A 19,064-nucleotide genomic window follows, 5' to 3' on the forward strand; every position below is an offset into this window, starting at 1 on the left:
TAAAAATTTTTTTTGACCATAATGCATTTGTTATAGGAGTGGATTAAAACTATGGCCTGAAAAAAGTGTTTTCAATTTTGTGGGAATTTAGTCTCAGTAATCCTGTCTTCCCTTCTGTGGATGATGGGAATTTGTTTATGGAACATTTATTTGTTTGTTCAGGTCAAACATTTTATTAACCTTTTTTATTCTGTCAGACATAGATGAATAACTCATGAAGAGTCTTAGATCCATATTCCATGAAGGGCATAATTGTGATTTGAATTCCTTATATGCATAGTTATTTATTATGCTAATGAGTATGCCTGTACTGTTAACTTTAGGTTGTAGAAAAGAAATTTTAAAAGAATTATGGTTTTATTGGCATTGACTTTATTTTATGTCAGCAGTCATGAGTTCATGTATTTTTATGTACAAAGTGTCTCATAGCACTTCATAGAAAGCATATTTAGTGTTGTATGAAAGGAGAGGTTAGCACTCCCCTTGACAAGGATGGAAGAGGCCTTCAGGCCTAGCAACACGCATATGGTTAAGAAAGCATATTTAATTATCTTCTAATGGATTATGTCAAAATTTCTTTCTCTTACATATTTTACATGGAAATATTTTATATTCTTATCAAACTCATATATGTATGTATCAGTACTGGCCACTTGAAATATATAATTATAAGAGAGTGAAAATAGAACGGGTTATACCAGCAAAAATTTTTTGATAATCAGAAATTACACAACACTCTGATGCTCTTTGGGAGAAACCTCAGGTTTTTTTTCTTTAAAAAAATTCAACTTTATTGAGGTATAATTTACATATAATTAAATTCACCCACTGTAAGTGTTCATTGAGTTTTTTAATTTTTTCTTCCAGTTTTCTTGAGATATAATTGACATAGAGCATTGTGTAAGTTTAAGGTGTATAGCATAATGATTTGACTCACATCTATCATGAAATGATTATCACAATAAGTTTAGTGAACATCTATCATCTTATATGCATACAAAATTAAAGAAATAGAAAAATTTTTTCTTGTGATGACAATTCTTAGGATTTACTCTCTTAACAACTTTCATATAAAATATAGAGCAGTGTTCATTATATTTGTCTTGTTGTACATTACATCTGCAGTACTTATTCATCCTATAACTGGAATTTTGTACCTTTTGACTTTTTTCATCCAATGATGAAATAGGCAAGCAGAGGACTCATGGGCAAAAGAAAAAAGGGATCTGTAATTTGTCACAAGAGAGGAGATGAGTCAATGTAGGTCAGAGTATATTTCTACCTAGGCACTGAACAACTTCATACCTTATAATGCAAACTTCTATTGTTTCTATTGAAATATTATTTATTATTTTTTTGGCCATGCTGCACAGCATGTGGGATCTTAGTTCCCCAACCAGGGATTGAACCCTCGCACCCTGCAGTGGAAGCACGGAGTGTTAACCACTGGACTGCCAGGGAAACCCGTGAAATATTGTTTCTTGAGGTCATATAATACCATCTAGGAAACAGTGTTAAGTAAAGAAAATTTACAATAAAATACACTGTCTTGTAGGATAGCAAAGACTGAGTGCCGTGTATTATCTATGTTTTTTTCCATTTTCTCTTTTCTGTGTTTAAATAATATTGTGTCTTGTTTAACCAATAGATAAAAACCTATGTCTGTAGACCACTGGGCCATTGTGATTCATATACTTTTAATTTCTGTAATTATTAATGAGTAATATACTTAATCCCCCCCAATAGCTACTTTTATTCTCTGTTAAGTACATCACCTTTTGTTTCTGGGAGACTTAAGTTTTTTCCTATATGAAGAGATTGAACAAACTTTTATGTGTGGCTTCAATGTAACTGCTAGAAATATTTTTATGCTACTTCATTTCTCAGTGGAGCATGAGTTACATTGCCCTAATGTTGGGGGTGTATTAAAGACATTTTCTCCCTTTCTTTCTGAGTGGCCTGAAACCTATGAACTAAAAGCACAGAAGCAGCAGACTGTGAATCTTAGTTTAATATATATATTTTTAGAAGCCACTACAGGTGAATTATTTATTCTGTATTATACGAGGCTGTTTAACTTTGATCTGGCCAGCTAGTAGCAATAAGACTACTTCTAAATATCTTTCCATTTGGAGATGTTTACTATTGTCATCAACAGCAATCCCCTCCCCTCCCACACACAAAACACTTTCATGTATGTATGTATATATGTATGTACATATTCACATTTTTATCTTTCCTCCCCTTCACATTTGGTGGGATGTGTGTGGCTTTCTGGAGAGGGGAGGGAGAAGCAGGCCTTGGCTGGAGGCTGCTATTGATTTAAGGCAGTGGGCATTAATGGGCAGCATCTGCCCTCTCACTTTCAGTAATGCAGCTGACCCTTTTAGCTGTTGGATACCCGAGCTGTAAGTGGCAACTTTAATGTGATACCTTCGAGTTATGTCCTTACTAAGTAAATCACATTTAGAAGCTTTTATGTTATCATAGTCATGCTTGTTTTAAAAAAGCCTAAACATGATGAACATTAAAAATGAATTTATATTCATGAAGCAAAATTTGATTTTCTAGGTAATTACCTATTCATCTAAAAACTCAGATGGTTGCTTTTAGTGTTCATCGAAGTAAATGACACAATAAAAAAAGAAAGCTATTCTGTGATACTCTGTGCTTTATTTCAAATGATTTTCTTGATGATACATTTATTTTGTCTAAGACTTTTTCAAATAGTCTCTTCTTTCCTAAGTAGAGTTTGCTGTAGATGGAAATAACTTAATATGTCTATTGTTAGAATGAGACCAGTATAATCTTTTAGTCTTTTATTTAGGTACCACCTGAGTGGGCATATTGAATATTTGAAATATGGTTGTAGATTAAAGGATATACAAAGATGTTATGTAATCTACCTTTAAAGCAAGTAGTGTTGGGATTTGTACTTAAGTGATGTTGGATCTAAAGTCGAATCAAAGAGGCAGAAGTTCAGAGAGGTTTGTTTCTCCCTAATTAATAAGAGAGAGAGATGAATTGCCATTGATTTTTAAGAGTAAAATTCTTAACCATGATGGAGGATTTCCCCATATTTTTCTACTCATATCATTCTCTTAATGTTATTCATACACAGCTTTTGTTATTTAATTTTAGGTTTGAAATGGGAAATGATCAAAAAGCATTTTTATAATGGAAGCTTAAAGATTACAGACTATATAGTTAAATTTTTATTGTTTAAAAATGCAATAAAGTGGGCAAAATTAAGAAATATATATTTTAAAAGGACCAAAATTTTATGTGATACCTAAATTTTAACCATTAGTTTTGCTTTTACTTCTTTTTTTTTTTGGCCACACTGTGCAGAATGTGGGCTCTTAGTTCCCTGACCAGGGATCAAACCCGTGCCCCATGCATTGAGAGTGAGGAGGCTTAACCACTGGACTGCCAGGGAAGGCCCATTATATCCTTGTGGCTTACTTATTTTATACATAATAGTTAGCTCCTCTTAATCACCTACCCCATCTTGCCCTTCCCCCATTCTTCTCCTCACTGGTAACCACTAATTAGTTCTCTGTATCTGAGAGTTTGTTTCTGTTTTGTTATATTCATTCATTTGTTTTATTTTTCAGATTCTACATAAGTGGTAACATACAGTATTTGTCTCTTTGTTTTGAATTTTATTTAATTTATTTTTTTTTATATAGCAAGTTCTTATTAGTCATCAATTTCTTTTTTTTGTGTGTGTGATACGTGGGCCTCTCACTGTTGTGGCCTCTCCCGTTGTGGAGCACAGGCTCCGGACGCGTAGGTTCACGGGCCCAGCTGCTCTGCGGCATGTGGGATCTTCCCGGACCAGGGCATGAACCCGTGTCCCCTGCATTGGCAGGTGGACTCTCAACCACTGTGGCACCAGGGAAACCCTTAGTCATCAATTTTATACACATCAGTGTATATATGTCAATCCCAATCGCCCAATTTATCACACCACCATCCCCACCCGCTGCTGCTTTCCCCGCTTGGTGACCATAGGACTGTTCTCTACATCTGTGTCTCTGTTTCTGCCCTGCAAACTGGTTCATCTGTACCATTTTCCTAGGTTCCACATATATGCGTTAATATACGATATTTGTTTTTCTCTTTCTGACTCACTTCACTCTGTATGACAGTCTCTGGATCCATCCACGTCTCAAAAAATGAACCAATTTTGCTCCTTTTTATGGCTGAGTAATATTCCATTGTATATATGTACCACATCTTCTTTTTCCATTCGTCTGTCAATGCGCATGTAGGTTGCTTCCATGACCTGGCTATTGTAAATCGTGCTGCAGTGAACATTGGGGTGCATGTGTCTTTTTGAATTATGGTTTTCTCTGGGTATATGCCCAGTAGTGGGCTTGCTGGATCATCTGGTAATTCTATTTTTAGTTTTTTAAGGAACCTCCATACTGTTCTCCATAGTAGCTGTATCTTTTTACATTCCCACCAACAGTGCAAGAGGGTTCCCTTTTCTCCACTCCTCTCCAGCATTTGTTGTTCGTAGATTTTCTGATGATGTTCATTCTAACTGGTGTGAGGTGATACCTCATTGTAGTTTTGATTTGCATTTCCCTAGTAATTAGTGATGTTGAGCAGCTTTTCATGTGCTTCTTGGCCATCTGTATGTCTTCTTTGGAGAAATGTCTGTTTAGGTCTTTGGCCCATTTTTGGAATGGGTTGTTTATTTTTTTAATATTGAGCTGCATGAGCTGTTTATACATTTTGGACATTAACCCTTTGTCTGTTGATTCGTTTGCAAATATTTTCTCCCATTCTGAGGGTTGTCTTTTCGTCTTGTTTATGGTTTCCTTTGCTGTACAAAAGCTTTTAAGTTTCATCAGGTCCCATTTGTTTATTTTTGTTTTTATTTCCATTTCTGTAGGAGGTGGGTCAAAAAAGATCTTGCTGTGATTTATGTCAAAGAGTGTTCTTCCTATGTTTTCCTCTAAGAGTTTTATAGTGTCCAGTCTTACATTTAGGTCTCTCATCCATTTTGAGTTTATTTTTGTGTATGGTGTTAGGGAGTGTTCTAATTTCATTCTTTTACATGTAGCTGTCCAATTTTCCCAGCACGACTTATTGAAGACACTGTCTTTTCTCCATTGTATATTCGTGCCTCCTTTGTCATAGATTAGTTGACCATAGGTGCGTGGGTTTATCTCTGGGCTTTCTATCTTGTTCCATTGATCCCTGTTTCTGTTTTTGTGCCAGTGCCATATTGTCTTGATTACTGTAGCTTTGTAGTATATTCTGAAGTCAGGAAGTCTGATTCCTCTAGCTCCGTTTTTTTCCCTCAAGACTGCTTTGGCTATTCGGGCTCTTTTGTGTCTCCATACAAATTTTAAGATTTTTTGTTCTAGTTCTGTAAAAAATGCCATTGGTAATTTGATAGGGATTGCATTGAATCTGTAGATTCCTTTGGGTAGTATAGTCATTTTCACAATATTGATTCTTCCAATCCAAGAACATGGTATATCTCTCCATCTGTTGGTATCATCTTTAATTTCTTTCATCAGTGTCTTATAGTTTTCTGCATACAGGTCGTTTGTCTCCTTAGGTAGATTTATTCCTAGGTATTTTATTCTTTTTGTTGCCATGGTAAATGGGAGTGTTTCCTTCATTTCTCTTTCAGACTTTTCATCATTAGTGTATACGAATGCCAGAGGTTTCTGTGCATTAATTTTGTATCCTGCAACTTTACCAGATTCATTGGTTAGCTCTAGTAGTTTTCTGGTATCATCTTTAGGATTCTCTATGTATAGTATCATGTCATCAGCAAACAGTGACACCTTTACTTCTTCTTTTCCAGTTTGGCTTCCTTTCATTTCTTTTTCTTCTCTGATTGCCATGGCTAGGACTTCCAAAACTATGTTGAATAATAGTGGTGAGAGTGGACATCCTTGTTTTGTTCCTGATCTTAGAGGAAATGCTTTCAGTTTTTCACCATTGAGAATGATGTTTGCTGTGGGTTTGTCATATATGGCCTTTATTATGTTGAGGTATGTTCCTTATATGCCCACTTTCTGGAGAGTTTTTATCATAAATGGGTGTTGAATTTTGTCAAAAGCTTTTTCTATATCGAGATGATAATATGGTATTTATTCTTCAATTTGTTAATATGGTGTATCACAGTGATTGATTTGCATATATTGAAGAATCCTTGCATCTCTGGGATAAATCCCACTTGGTCATGGTGTATGATCCTTTTAATGTGTTGTTGGACTCTGCTAGTGTTTTTTTGAGGATTTTTGCATCTATATTCATCAGTGATATTGGTCTGTAATTTTCTTTTTTGTAGTATCTTTGTCTGGTTTTGGTATCAGGGTGATGGTAGCCTCATAGAATGAGTTTGGCAGTGTTCCTCCCTCTGCTAGATCTTGGAAGAGTTTGAGAAGGATGGGTGTTAGCTCTTCTCTAAATGTTTGATAGAATTCACCTGTGAAGCCATCTGGTCCCAGGCTTTTGTTTGTTGGAAGATTTTTAATCACAGTTTCAATTTCATTACCTGTGATTGGCCTGGTCATATTTTCTGTTTCTTCCTGGTTCAGTCTTGGCAGGTTATACCTTTCTAAGAATTTGTCCATTTCTTCCAGGTTGTCCATTTTATTGACATAGAGTTGTTTGTAGTCTCTTAGGGTGCTTTGTATTTCTGCGGTGTCTGTTGTAACTTCTCCTTTTTCATTTCTAATTTTATTGATTTGAGTCCTCTCCCTCTTTTTCTTGATGAATCTGGCTAATGGTTTATCAATTTTGTTTATCTTCTCAAAGAACCAGCTTTTAGTTGTATTGCTCTTTGCTATTGTTTTCTTTGTTTCTATTTCAGTTATTTCTGCTCTGATCTTTATGATTTCTTTCCTTTTGCTAACTTTGGGTTTTGTTTGTTCTTCTTTCTCTAGTTCCTTTAAGTGTAAGGTTAGATTGTTTATTTGAGATTTTTCTTGTTTCTTGAGGTAGGCTTGTGAAGCTATAAACTTCCCTTTTATAACTGCTTTTGCTGCATCCCATAGGTTTTGGATCGTCGTGTTTTCATTGTCATTTGTCTCTAGGTATTTTTTGATTTCCTCTTTGATTTCTTAAGTGATCTCTTGGTTATTTAGTAGCGTATTTTTTAGCCTCCATATGTTTGTGTTTTGTACGTTTTTTTCCCTGTAATTCATTTCTAATCTCATAGTATTGTGGTCAGAAAAGATGCTTGATATGATTTCATTTTTCTTAAATTTACTGAGGCTTGATTTGTGACCCAAGATGTGATCTATCCTGGAGGATGTTCCGTGTGCACTTGAGAAGAAAGTGTAATCTGCTGTTTTTGGATGGAATGTCCTATAAATATCAATTAAATCTATCTGGTCTATTGTGTCATTTAAAGCTTCTGTTTCCTTATTTATTTTCATTTTGGGTGATCTGTCCATTGGTGTAAGTGAGGTGTTAAAGTCCCCTATTATTATTGTGGTACTGTTGATTTCCTCTTTTATAGCTGTTAGCAGTTGTCTTATGTATTGAGGTGCTCCTATGTTGGGTGCATATATATTTACAATTGTTATATCTTCTTCTTGGATTGATCCCTTGATCTTTATGTAGTGTCCTTCCTTGTTTCTTGTGACATTCTTTATTTTAAAGTCTATTTTTTATTATATGAATATTGCTACTCCAGCTTTCTTTTGATTTCCATTTGCATGGAATATCTTTTTCCATCCCCTCACTTTCAGTCTGTATGTGTCTCTAGGTCTGAAGTGGGTCTCTTGTAGACAGCATATATACGGGTCTTGTTTTTGTATCCATTTAGTGAGTCTGTGCCATTTGTTTGGAGCATTTAATCCATTCATGTTTAAGATCATTATCTATATGTATGTTCCTATCACCATTTTCTTAATTGTTTTGGGTTTGTTTTTGTAGGTCCTTTTCTTCTCTTTTGTTTCCCACTTAGAGAAGTTCCTTTACCATTTGTTATAGAGCTGGTTTGGTGGTGCTGAATCCTCTTAGCTTTTGCTTGTCTGTTAAGCTTTCAATTTCTCCATCGAATCTGAATGAGATCCTTGCCGGGTAGAGTAATCTTTGTTGTAGGTTCTTGCCTTTCATCACTTTAAGTATATCATGCCACTCCCTCTGGCTTGTAGAGTTTGTGCTAAGAAATCAGCTGTTAACCTTATGGGAATTCCCTTGTGTGTTATTTGTCGTTTTTTCCTTGCTGCTTTCAATAATTTTTCTTTGTGTTTATTTTTTTCCAGTTTGATTACTGTGTGTCTCGGCATGTTTCTCCTTGGGTTTATACTGTATGGGACTTTCTGCGCTTCCTGGACTTGGGTGGCTAATTCCTTTCCCATGTTAGGGAAGTTTTCGACTATAATCTCTTCAAATATTTTCTCGGGTCCTTTCTCTCTTTTCCTTCTGGGTCCCCTATAATGCAAATGTTGTTGCATTTAATGTTGTCCCAGCAGTCTCTTAGGCTTTCTTCATTTCTTTTCATTCCTTTTTCTTTATTCTGTTCTTCAGTTGTGAATTCCGCCATTCTGTCTTCCAGGTCACTTATCCGTTCTTCTGCCTCAGTTATTCTGCTATTGATTCCTTCTAGTGTATTTTTCATTTCAGTTATTGTATTGTTCATCTCTGTTTGTTTGTTCTTTAATTCTTTTAGGTCTTTGTTAAACATTTCTTGCATCTTCTTGATCTTTGCCTCCATTCTTTTTCCGAGGTCCTGGATCATCTTCAGTATCATTTTTCTGAATTCTTTTTCTGGAAGATTGCCTATCTTCACTTCATTTAGTTGTTTTTCTGGGGTTTTATCTTGTTCCTTCATCTTGTCCCTATACCTCTGCCTTTTCATCTTGTCTGTCTTTCTGTGAATGTGGTTTTTGTTCCACAGGCTGCAGGATTGTAGTTCTTCTTGCTTCTGCTGTCTGCCCTCTGGTGGATGAGACAATCTAAGAGGCTTGAGCAAGTTTTCTGCTTTTACTTCTTAATTACATTTCTAATATTTCCTTGTCTTTTTGAATGTCTACATTTTCCTCCAGCACTTACAAGTTAAAAAGGAAAGTCTAGGGCTTCCCTGGTGGCGCAGTGGTTGAGAGTCCGCCTGCCGATGCAGGGGACACGGGTTCGTGCCCCGGTCCGGGAAGATCCCACATGCCGCGGAGCGGCTGGGCCCGTGAGCCATGGCCGCTGAGCCTGCGCGTCCAGAGCCTGTGCTCCACAACGGGAGAGGCCACAACAGTGAGAGGCCCGCGTACTGCAAAAAAAGAAAAAAAAAAAAAAAAAAAAAGGAAAGTCTAGACTTTCTATTTCAGAAGACACTGACTTTGAAGAAAATATGTGAGTATTTAAAACCTGTAGTAGGCAGAGAAATGAAGAAAAAAATTTCTGGAAATACATTGCAATGTGATTTAATCACCACACCAATAAATGTTTAACCATACTGTTGACAAAATAGCCCAAAAAATATTATTATTAGTGACTCTTGATAGTAGCTGTCTGAACATACCTTGGAATTGATTGGTACTTATAAATTATAGAACTGTGGAAAATATTATATACCATATATAAAAAATACTATATCATCAGAATTTAATTTGTGACTAGATGAAATTTGATAAAATTTTATTGATATTATAAACAAATGTGACACCCAATTAATTTAAAGCAATTATTATTCAGAAGTTGCATTATTTGGCATGCTTTCATTTTGGGTTTGTAATTTGGTAAATCTTTAAGTTGGAATGATCACTTGCTTTGTTGAGATTTTGGTAATCTAAAAAGAGCAAGATGGGACTCCTACTTAAATTAGACATCTGACCCAAACTTAGCAGTTCTCTCAGCTTGCCAGGGAAAACACTTGATGGTTTCACTACTTTCTTCCGTCATCTTAAGAGATTCTACCCCATTTTTCTCCTCCATTGACTAACCTTTGACTTCCCAAACCTGCATTTCTTTCCAACAGGGGTGAATAAACACTCTTGGTATGTGAAGATTAAAGGTCTATGGACCCTGAAGGTACCCTGAAGCAAATTTGTTCAGAATTAATTTTTTATCTCCAATTGTGGTTTTTTTAGAATAGGAAACCAGATAGAATTCAACAGTGTATCTTGAATCTTAGAACTTAGTACTTTTGTTACAAACAACAGGAAAAAAAAAAAAGAGAAAAAGACCAAGTGCCAGTAACATTTACTCTTCAAAGGAAAGTTTTTGTCTTTCTGTGCCTGGTTATCTTCAAGCGTTGCAGAATGAAAAGGAAAATTTCAGTGGAGGTATACTTCAGCCTCGGATATAGAAAAGACCTTTAAAAAGAGTCATTGTTGACATGAAAGGGAAAACATACTGATTTTCTGGGATGTAAGCCTTAGAAAACAAGCCAGAGTAAAAGAACACGTAGAAATGAAAAACTTGTGATTCTAGGAGATGACCTGTTGTGAATTATTTCAGAATTCAGTGGATATCTCAGTTGGTTGAGTTTTCTCCTATGAATCCTTGCTCCTATGAACGTACTGAGTAGGCATCGGCTTTGTTTTAGTGTGAAACAATCATTGCAACGAATATCACTGTTCTGAATACATAAACAAGTTGTGTTAGAACATACTGTAAAGTATGTACTTGTGAAGGGCAAAATGTGTGTATATGACTAAAGAATGTAAAGAAGTATTTCTCTAAGAAATTGTAACTATTGATTGGTCTTTAGGCATAGGTGACTTGGCTTACAGATTTCAGAATCTAAAACTAGTAGATGCATTTTACCAATTACACTTAGGTGATTCTGGCAACAGATATAGTAATCTGGAAGTGACAGAGGAGTTAAGAAGCAGAGAAGCAAGAAGGAATAGATCCTTTCTTAGGCATATGCTTTCTACCTTTTTGTAAAATACAGTGTGCAACAAAATATATGTTTCACAATACTACCGATGCAGCTGACTCCTGGAATTCAGTTGGTTATGTTCTATTTAGGAACAGAAGCAGTTAAAAACAGGCATTTGATAATATATTTAGTAAGTTCTAGTTGGGTTGGCAAAATAGTACATTCAAAATCATGAAAGGATGCTTCTCTTTATTTTTTATTTATTTTTAAAAAATATTTTAAAAATTAATTTTTATTGGAGTATGGTTGCTTTACAATGTTTTGTTAATTTCTGCTGTACAACAAAGTGAATCAGCTATACATATACATATATCCCCTCTTTTTTGGGATTTCCTTCCCATTTAGGTCACCGCAGAGCATTGAGTAGAGTTCCGTGTGCTATACAGTAGGTTCTCATTAGTTATCTATTTTATACATAGTAGTGTATATATGTCAATTCCAATCTTTCAGTTCATCCCACCCTCCCTTCCCTCCTTGGTATCCATATGTCTGTTCTCTACATCTAGGATGCTTCTCTTTAAACATCAAGCAGAATCAATTTTGTTATATCCAAACACCATCATGTTACTGAAAACTTATTGAATAATTGGGTACCTTATAAATAGTTATCCAAGTCAGTTTTTCAGTCCTCTACATTTTTACCATAGAGAACCTTCTGAAATTTCATTGTTTAGAAATCTTGAGATAGCCTTCTTTTTTTTAGGAGAGATATGCTCAGTTCTCTTATTTGTTTGAAAATCCAGGCTTTGAATTGTTAATATGAAAATGAATAGAAGAGATAGGAGAGACCAGAGCTTTAGAAGAACCTTAATCAGTTCAGTGACGTCACAGTTCAGGAATATTTTTAAAAGCCATGTTTTTACTGTTAAGATATCGTGATGGTTAAAGCAGAGGACCCTGGACCACATGCTCGCTAGCTTACTAACTATGAGACCTTGGGCAAAAGGTATTTAAATTCTCTGTGCCTCAGACCCTCTTTCTGTAAAATGGGGTGCAGAGAATTTAAATACGTACCACGTGGGGTTGATATGAGGATTGAATAAGTTAATACAAGTACTAATAGCACTACTATATATGTTTCAGCCAACACTATTATTAGATTTGGTGCATTTGCCAATTTGCTTACTTTGACGATTGTTTTCCTTAGAGAGCCTATAACTCTCTAGTTATTGAATTAAATTCCTTGCAGGAATACAGTGGTCTGTGAATTATATCTTTCTTAGAAGATTGGGCCCAAGATAGGAAAGCTAGGCAAAACAGATATTTCCTAGTAAATACTATGTAATGGGTCACTGAGTCAACAACATCACTTAGTGCCCACATGTGTGCAGTTTTGTTTTAGCCTCTTCTGTTTGCTGGATTGCATCAAGTTCAAAGAGTTCAAATCACAGGGATTTGGAAATTGTGTTTCTTAGAGGAATTTGATTCAGGAAGGCAGCTCGTTATGGTTTCTAAGATCAAGGACTTGAACTGGAGTCCACATGGAATCCATGTTGAACTGGTACCTTGACGCAGTACAAAGGAACAAGTTGTACTTTTCTTTTTCTACCTATATTGAACCAGTACCATAATCAAACTAGAAAAAAATATTTTGCTTTGTGGTTTAAATAAGTCAGCAGTCTTTTATTGTTGTTGATACATAGAGAAAATTTGGAAGATGGTTATCTCTATAGTGCTGCCAAATATATTATTATGCAGACCCTGCAGGCAGCAGCTGCAGCTGTTTTCCAAAGGACATGCAACCAATCTAGCTATCGTGCGCCCAGCTTTAGTACTGTTGGCTGTATTTGGTCTTTTTACTCACAGATGCATGCATACTAACTAACACTTTTAGTCACAATGTTAAACTTGAAGGATGGGTACTATATTTTGGTCCTTATCTTCTCTTTCATCTGTTCTTGGTTTTAGTTCTTAATTACTGCTATTATTCTTGGGCATTTTTGATCCCAAGCATGCATTCAATTTCTATCTAGTATATCCTTTTTTTTTTTGGTTCAGGGCAGTTATGTAAGTATATGATGTACTGAAATGATTTGCTTTGACTTGACCCAATTAGAGTTTACTTTAAGTCTTGAGCCAGCTGAAATAAGATTCAGCTGATTTATGACACTATTTTTTTTCCCAGTAATGTTGACTGGAGCAGAACCACTTATTGTGCTATTGCTCACTTCTAAAATGTACAGGCTTATTTACATAGCCTGAAAAAAGTATCCATACTAGTTGCATTTTAATCTAGTGGTAGGCAAAGTAGCATATTGTAAAAGGTATAGTTTGCCTCTTTGACATGGTTTTCTGGTATGAAACTTGATGTATTAAATATTAATCAAAATAAGAAGCTGGAGTGAGATGGATATATTTATTCCAGAATTATAGTCATGTGGTCAATTTTATACCATACCTGTGAAGCAGATAGTGGTAATCGATAATAATAATGATAAAAATAATAATTATTTAATACTTATTAAGCCCTTACTTTGTACCAGGCACTTGGGTTAAGCTCTTTACATTAAATAATTCACACCAAACAACAATTTTTGAAGCAAGTACTAGTATTACTTTTTAATTTTACAGATGAGATAACAGAGGCTTAGAGATGTGAGCATACTCTCCAGAGCCACACAGTTTTAAAGCAGGGATCCAGTTCCAATTGTTTCTGACTTTAGAGTCTGAGCTCTTAGTGTCTGTTCTATTTTTACTACCTTCCGTGTTATATATTGGCACGCAGTTATATAGATCAGGGTCTTGGCGGCAAATAGACTGCACACTCAAATGGGGTAATTGAGAGAGGAGTTATGAACAAGAGTAAGAGATAATAACAAGGGATGATAAAGAGATGGTGAGGCTAGCACCAGTGGGAAATATTATCATCCCTATATATGAAGGGACAAAAGATGGGATTGGTTACTGGATCTTGAAGAGAGGGCCATCTGACAGCCCCTGTTGTCTTAGGTTGAGGGACATAACCAAGCTTGGTGACCTAGCAGGGAAGGAGCCGAGGAAATAAATACCCTGACCGCATTTTCCTCCCTCTCTCCAGTCTCTTGCCAGTGATCCTCATTGGCCAAACTCAACTGGAAGCCAGAGGAAAAGAGATCCTTTGATGCAGTGATGAGCTTCTTCTGGCACACAGCAGGTTGGAAGCAGATAAAATGTTTGCAGGGCAAACAGAAAATATCCAGTTCACAGATGCACTACCAAGAAAATAGTTTCTCAATGTCAAAGCATTAGTGAGCCCAGGATATTCTACTTAGGCCTCTAATCATTTGACCTCCTTATTCTTAATTTTAATTTTTTATTTTGACTTCTTAATTATAGATTTCAAAAACAACATGCATTGGTAGGGAGAATGTAGACCAAGATTCTTTCCTTGAAATTGCCAAGGTTACGTTTAGGATTTTGAACAAATTAACTTTGGATATGTCTCAACTTTTTTCTTCTTTAAAAATGAATAACAATATCAGTACTGTTCTAAGTAGATACAATAAACATTCATGAAATAGTTATAAAATTTGGACATTTAATAACATATACATATGTCTACATTTTTACTTTTTTTACTAGTCTTCTTCCTTTCTAAATCCTTAAGTGTTTATCTGAGATTGTTTTTCTTCTCCCTAAAAAACACTCTTTACTGTTTCTTTGAGTATGGGTCTGCTGGTAAGTTTTTTGATTTTTTTTTGTCTGGAATGAAATGACTTCTTTACCTATGTTCATTTTTGAAGGGTATTTTTGCTGGGTATAGAATTTTAGATTAGCAGTTATTTTCTTTCAACAGTTTGAAAATATCAGTCCATTAGTCCTCTGGTTTCTGTAGTTATTATTGAGAAGCTAGCTGTGTTGTTCTAACTATTACTTCTTTGAAGGTAGTCTGTCCTTTTCTAGTTGCTTTTAAGATTTTTCTCCTTGATTTTCAGAAACTTTACTATAATAGGCTTACGGTTATTAATTTATTCACAACTTGCTTCTTTCCAAAACACTTATTTCAAGAGGACCCAAAAGGTTGGAGTGTTAAGTAATTGTTATTTTTTAAAAATAAAATTAATAAAAAAACTGGTAGCTAATGAGGGCTGATGTAGATAAGTTAACAGGTTCCTCTTTTAAGTACTTTTACGTACTTCTTCTTAACATTGCTTCTTTTTTCCAGCTTTATTGAGGTATAATTGACAAAACTCTCTATATTTAAGGTGTACCATGTGATGGTTTGATATATGTTTACATTTTGAAATGATTACCATAAGCTAATTAACACATTCATTATCTCACATAGGTACCATTTGTGAGTGTGTGTTAACATTGCTTCCTTTTTTAAAAAAAAATTAATTAATTTTTGGCTGCATTGGGTCCTCGCTGCTGTGTGTGGGCTTTCTTTAGTTGCGGTGAGTGGGGGCTACTCTTCATTGCGGTGTGCGGACTTCTCATTGCAGTGGCTTCTCTTGTTGTGGAGCATGGGCTCTAGGCACACGGGCTTCAGTAGTTGTGGCATGCGGGCTATAGAGCACAGGCTCAGTAGTTGTGGTGTGTGGGTTTAGTTGCTCCGCGGCATGTGGGATCTTCCCGGACCAGGGCTCAAACCTGTGTCCCCTGCACTGGCAGGCAGATTCTTAAGCACTGTGCCACCAGGGAAGCCCAACATTGCTTCTTAACAGAAGAATGATGGTAGTGCAGGAAGTCAGGTAAGGTCAAAGAGAATCTGACAAGCTTCCCTCTTTCCCTTATCTAATGCCAGGAATGTAGAAGAAGAGAAGGAAAGGATAGACTTACGTCAATTCAGAAGTATTATACAAAGTGAAGCATCTTGAAAATAGTAGAAGATTGTTTGTTGCAAAAGACAAATTATTTTGCCCAATGAATTGTCAGTCTATAGTGAAGGCTGTCATGCTACTGAAACATTTTTCCTTACATACACAAAATTCATATATTAGCATCAACAAAATCTCCCATAGTCAATTCTGTTACTCAGGACAAGAAAATGTAGAAAAAGGAAAACAAGAAATTTTATGATGTAAAATGTAAGAGTCTTTTTACAATCATTAAATTGTATTGGAGTAAAAATGATGAAATGCTTTTCTTTTGATAGTAAGCTTAAAAAGTTTGTATACTAAGTCCTGTAAACCAGATATTTGAATTATTGGATTGATATTGTACAATGGAAAGTATCTGAAGCATTGTGATTTCTTGAAAGGTTATGTTGTGAAAAATTCGTTTTGTAAGAGTAGATGTACAAAAAGCATATGTCGTTATTACCTAGAATCCAATAAAAGATAGCTTTTGCAAATTATTACCACATGTGTGTAGGAGTTGCTTTCACACTTAAGTTTTTTAAAAAAATTTTTTATTTTTTGGCTGCGTTGGGTCTTCGTTGCTGTGTGTGGGCTTTCTCTAGTTGTGGTGAGCGGGGGCTATGTTTCCTTGCGGTGCACGGAAGGAAGGGCTACACTTCTCATTGTGGTGGCTTCTTGTGTTGTGGAGCATGGGCTCTAGGCATGCGGGCTTCAGTAGTTGTGGCATGTGGGCTCAGTAATTGTGGCTTGTGGGCTCTAGAGTGCAGGCTCAATAGTTGTGGCACACGGGCCTAGTTGCTCCACGGCATGTGGGACCTTCCCGGACCAGGGCTCGAACCTGTGTCCCCTGCATTGGCAGGCAGATTCTTAACCACTGCACCACCAGGGAAGTCCAGTTAGGTTATTTTAGATAGCAGAATAATTTGTTTTACATTTTAAGCATTGAAATGCCCCTTTAAGTCCTGTATTCCTGTGACTCCAGCATGATATATAATAGAAATAGCACAGAATAAAATATTTTGGCAAGTAATTGAAATAGCAAATTCTATGGGTAGTCTATTGAATGCAGTAATGATATTTGCAGGGGCATTGTATGAATGCAGTATCTGTGAGAAGTCTTCTCCCAAAGCTACTAAATTCAAGACTTATGTCCTTAAACCATGTAATTAAAAAGAAGAAGAATATAAAGCAATTGACAACGCAAAGAATGACCAGCAATTCATTGGTGACTGCAATATAGTATAATTTTCAACTTCTAACTTGCAACCTATATTTGCTATTAAAGTATCACTTAGCTGTGCACATGCAGCCACAAAATTAGGATTTTTTTCTTTTTGTGGTCTGTATTTACTGAATTTTAGAGTTATGGCAAAATTCTGAAGTCATTTGAACCCTAAGGAAATTTACAGTCTGTAATCATCGTAGTAGCAGAAGTATTAGTAACCATAAAGAAGGCCATTCTCATTTCCCACTTAGAGGTCATATGCCTTGTGTGATCTATTACAATTGATGGCTTACCATAGGCCATCTAGAATTTTCAAAAAATTGCTTGGGACTTCCCTGGTAGCACAGTGGTTAAGAATCCTCCTGGACACGGGTTCGATCCCTGGTCCAGGAAGATCCTACATGTAACAGATCAACTAAGCCCGTGTGCTACAGCTACTGAGCCTGTGCTCTAGAGCCCGTGAGCCACAACTACTGAGCCTGCTTGCCACAACTACTGAAGCCTGCGCGCCTAGAGCCTGTGCTTCGCAACAAGAGAAGCCACCACAATCAGAAGCCCACACATTGCAAAGAAGAGTAGCCCCTGCTCACCGCAACTAGAGAAACCCCACACGCAGCAATGAAGACCCAACGCAGCCAAAAATAAATAAAATAAAATCAATAAATTAATAAAATTCCTTATTAGTACTGAAATGTGTTTAAAAGTTGGCTTTCAGTTTAGAAGTACAGTCTTTGCCTTACATACTGCATTTTTGGTATATTTGTTACTAGTGATTACTCAGTTGTAGGGGCTGATAGACACTGAGGAGTATTTTGCTTTTATAAGTTAAAGGTGTTACTAACTTGGGCTAAGTTCTAATAGATTTAGATTATTTGTTTATCATTAAGTATCATTGCAAATAAGTTAGTTCTCTAGGCCTACAAAAAGGAGACAGATTTGTGCTGTAAGGAAACCATTTGATACTGTTCAAATTATGCTGTATTTTGTTGCAATAGCGTCACTTTATACTCTACCAAAATGAAGTTGTAAAACAAACCAGTTGCTAGATATTGTTAGCAGGTCTGCAAAATAGCCTCAATCATTGAAGGAAGAAAAAGTCAAAAGCTAGGTGGTCATGAAGTACATGTGTTCATTGGAGTAAATGATGTGTGTAGAGGGGTGTGAATTGAAGATGTACAAGTGAATAAATGTCATCTTCTGAGTGGTAAAAGGTAAGTTGGCAGGATATTGTTGGTTGGGTGCTCTCAGCAGTTCAGGCAGCTAGCTGGCTGTATACTTCACAAAGACCACATTGACCACAAAGACCACAAGGACCACATGCAGCATCTGTGGGGAAACATGGAATCAAGTTAGGAAGGACTGGAGTTGGAGGATGCAGCTCATCACAGAACCCTCTTTTCTCCCTAGAGAAGAAAGTTAAGGCCAGAAATAAGGTTAAGCTGCCTAAAGGAAATTTAGACGTTGATTTGTCAAGATTAGCCTAAACTTTCAGGTAGGAGTAAAGTAGGTCAGAAAATAGACATCAGTGAGTTTCTGAAATTCTTTGTTTTAACTGGATTGTTCTGCAGAATTATCATTGCTAAGGTGTCTAATCATAAGATTTGGTTGTTCACTAAAGGTCTGATGTTTGGTAGCTTGAGTTTATGAGCTATAGGAAAACACCATTCACCACAATTCTGAAGTTAGGAATTGTCCTTATCTCCTGAACTTTGTGTCACACTGATTCTCCATCTCAATCAGTTGACAGTATTTCTAAATTACGGTAGCAGTTTTCAAGAGATAAATAGATCTCTTCTTGGTATTTTGAAAATGCAAGCCCCAATCACTACTTTATGAGGGATTTTAAAAATGTAGACTTAATACTTATTATGTCCTCAATCCTGACATAGTTTCTATAGGGGAAATCAGAAGACTACATCTCTGACCTTGTGACCTTTTAAGAGACACCAACCATACACATATGGGGGAAAAAAGAAAACATTTTTAAAGCAACATAAAAGCAAGCATTATATCAGTTGGTGTAGATTGTATATAAATAGTAGTTGTTCTTTGGCACAATGAAAAGAATGTGAGTTTTGGAATAAGAGAGAGCTTGGTCCATTCACTAGGTAGGAAACCTTGAGCTAATCTTCTCACTTCACTGAGACTGAATTTCCTTATCTGCAAAAAAAAAAAATTTCCTTATCTGGAAGTG

General features: G+C 36.0%; 1 protein-coding gene and 1 non-coding gene across 7 annotated transcripts in view; both read left to right on the top strand.

Annotated features, from left to right (window-relative positions):
• The window catches only part of BBS9 (Bardet-Biedl syndrome 9), a 477,322-nt gene that overhangs the window by 138,830 nt on the left and 319,428 nt on the right, over nt 1–19,064 (top strand). The gene's annotated exons all lie outside the window — the stretch shown is intronic.
• LOC136128634 (U6atac minor spliceosomal RNA) lies at nt 452–579 on the top strand. Its single transcript, XR_010656224.1, has one exon. It is a non-coding gene; the product is annotated as a U6atac minor spliceosomal RNA (small nuclear RNA).

The sequence above is a fragment of the Phocoena phocoena genome, chromosome 9, assembly GCF_963924675.1.
Source record: "Phocoena phocoena chromosome 9, mPhoPho1.1, whole genome shotgun sequence".
NCBI classification, from domain to species: domain Eukaryota; kingdom Metazoa; phylum Chordata; class Mammalia; order Artiodactyla; family Phocoenidae; genus Phocoena; species Phocoena phocoena.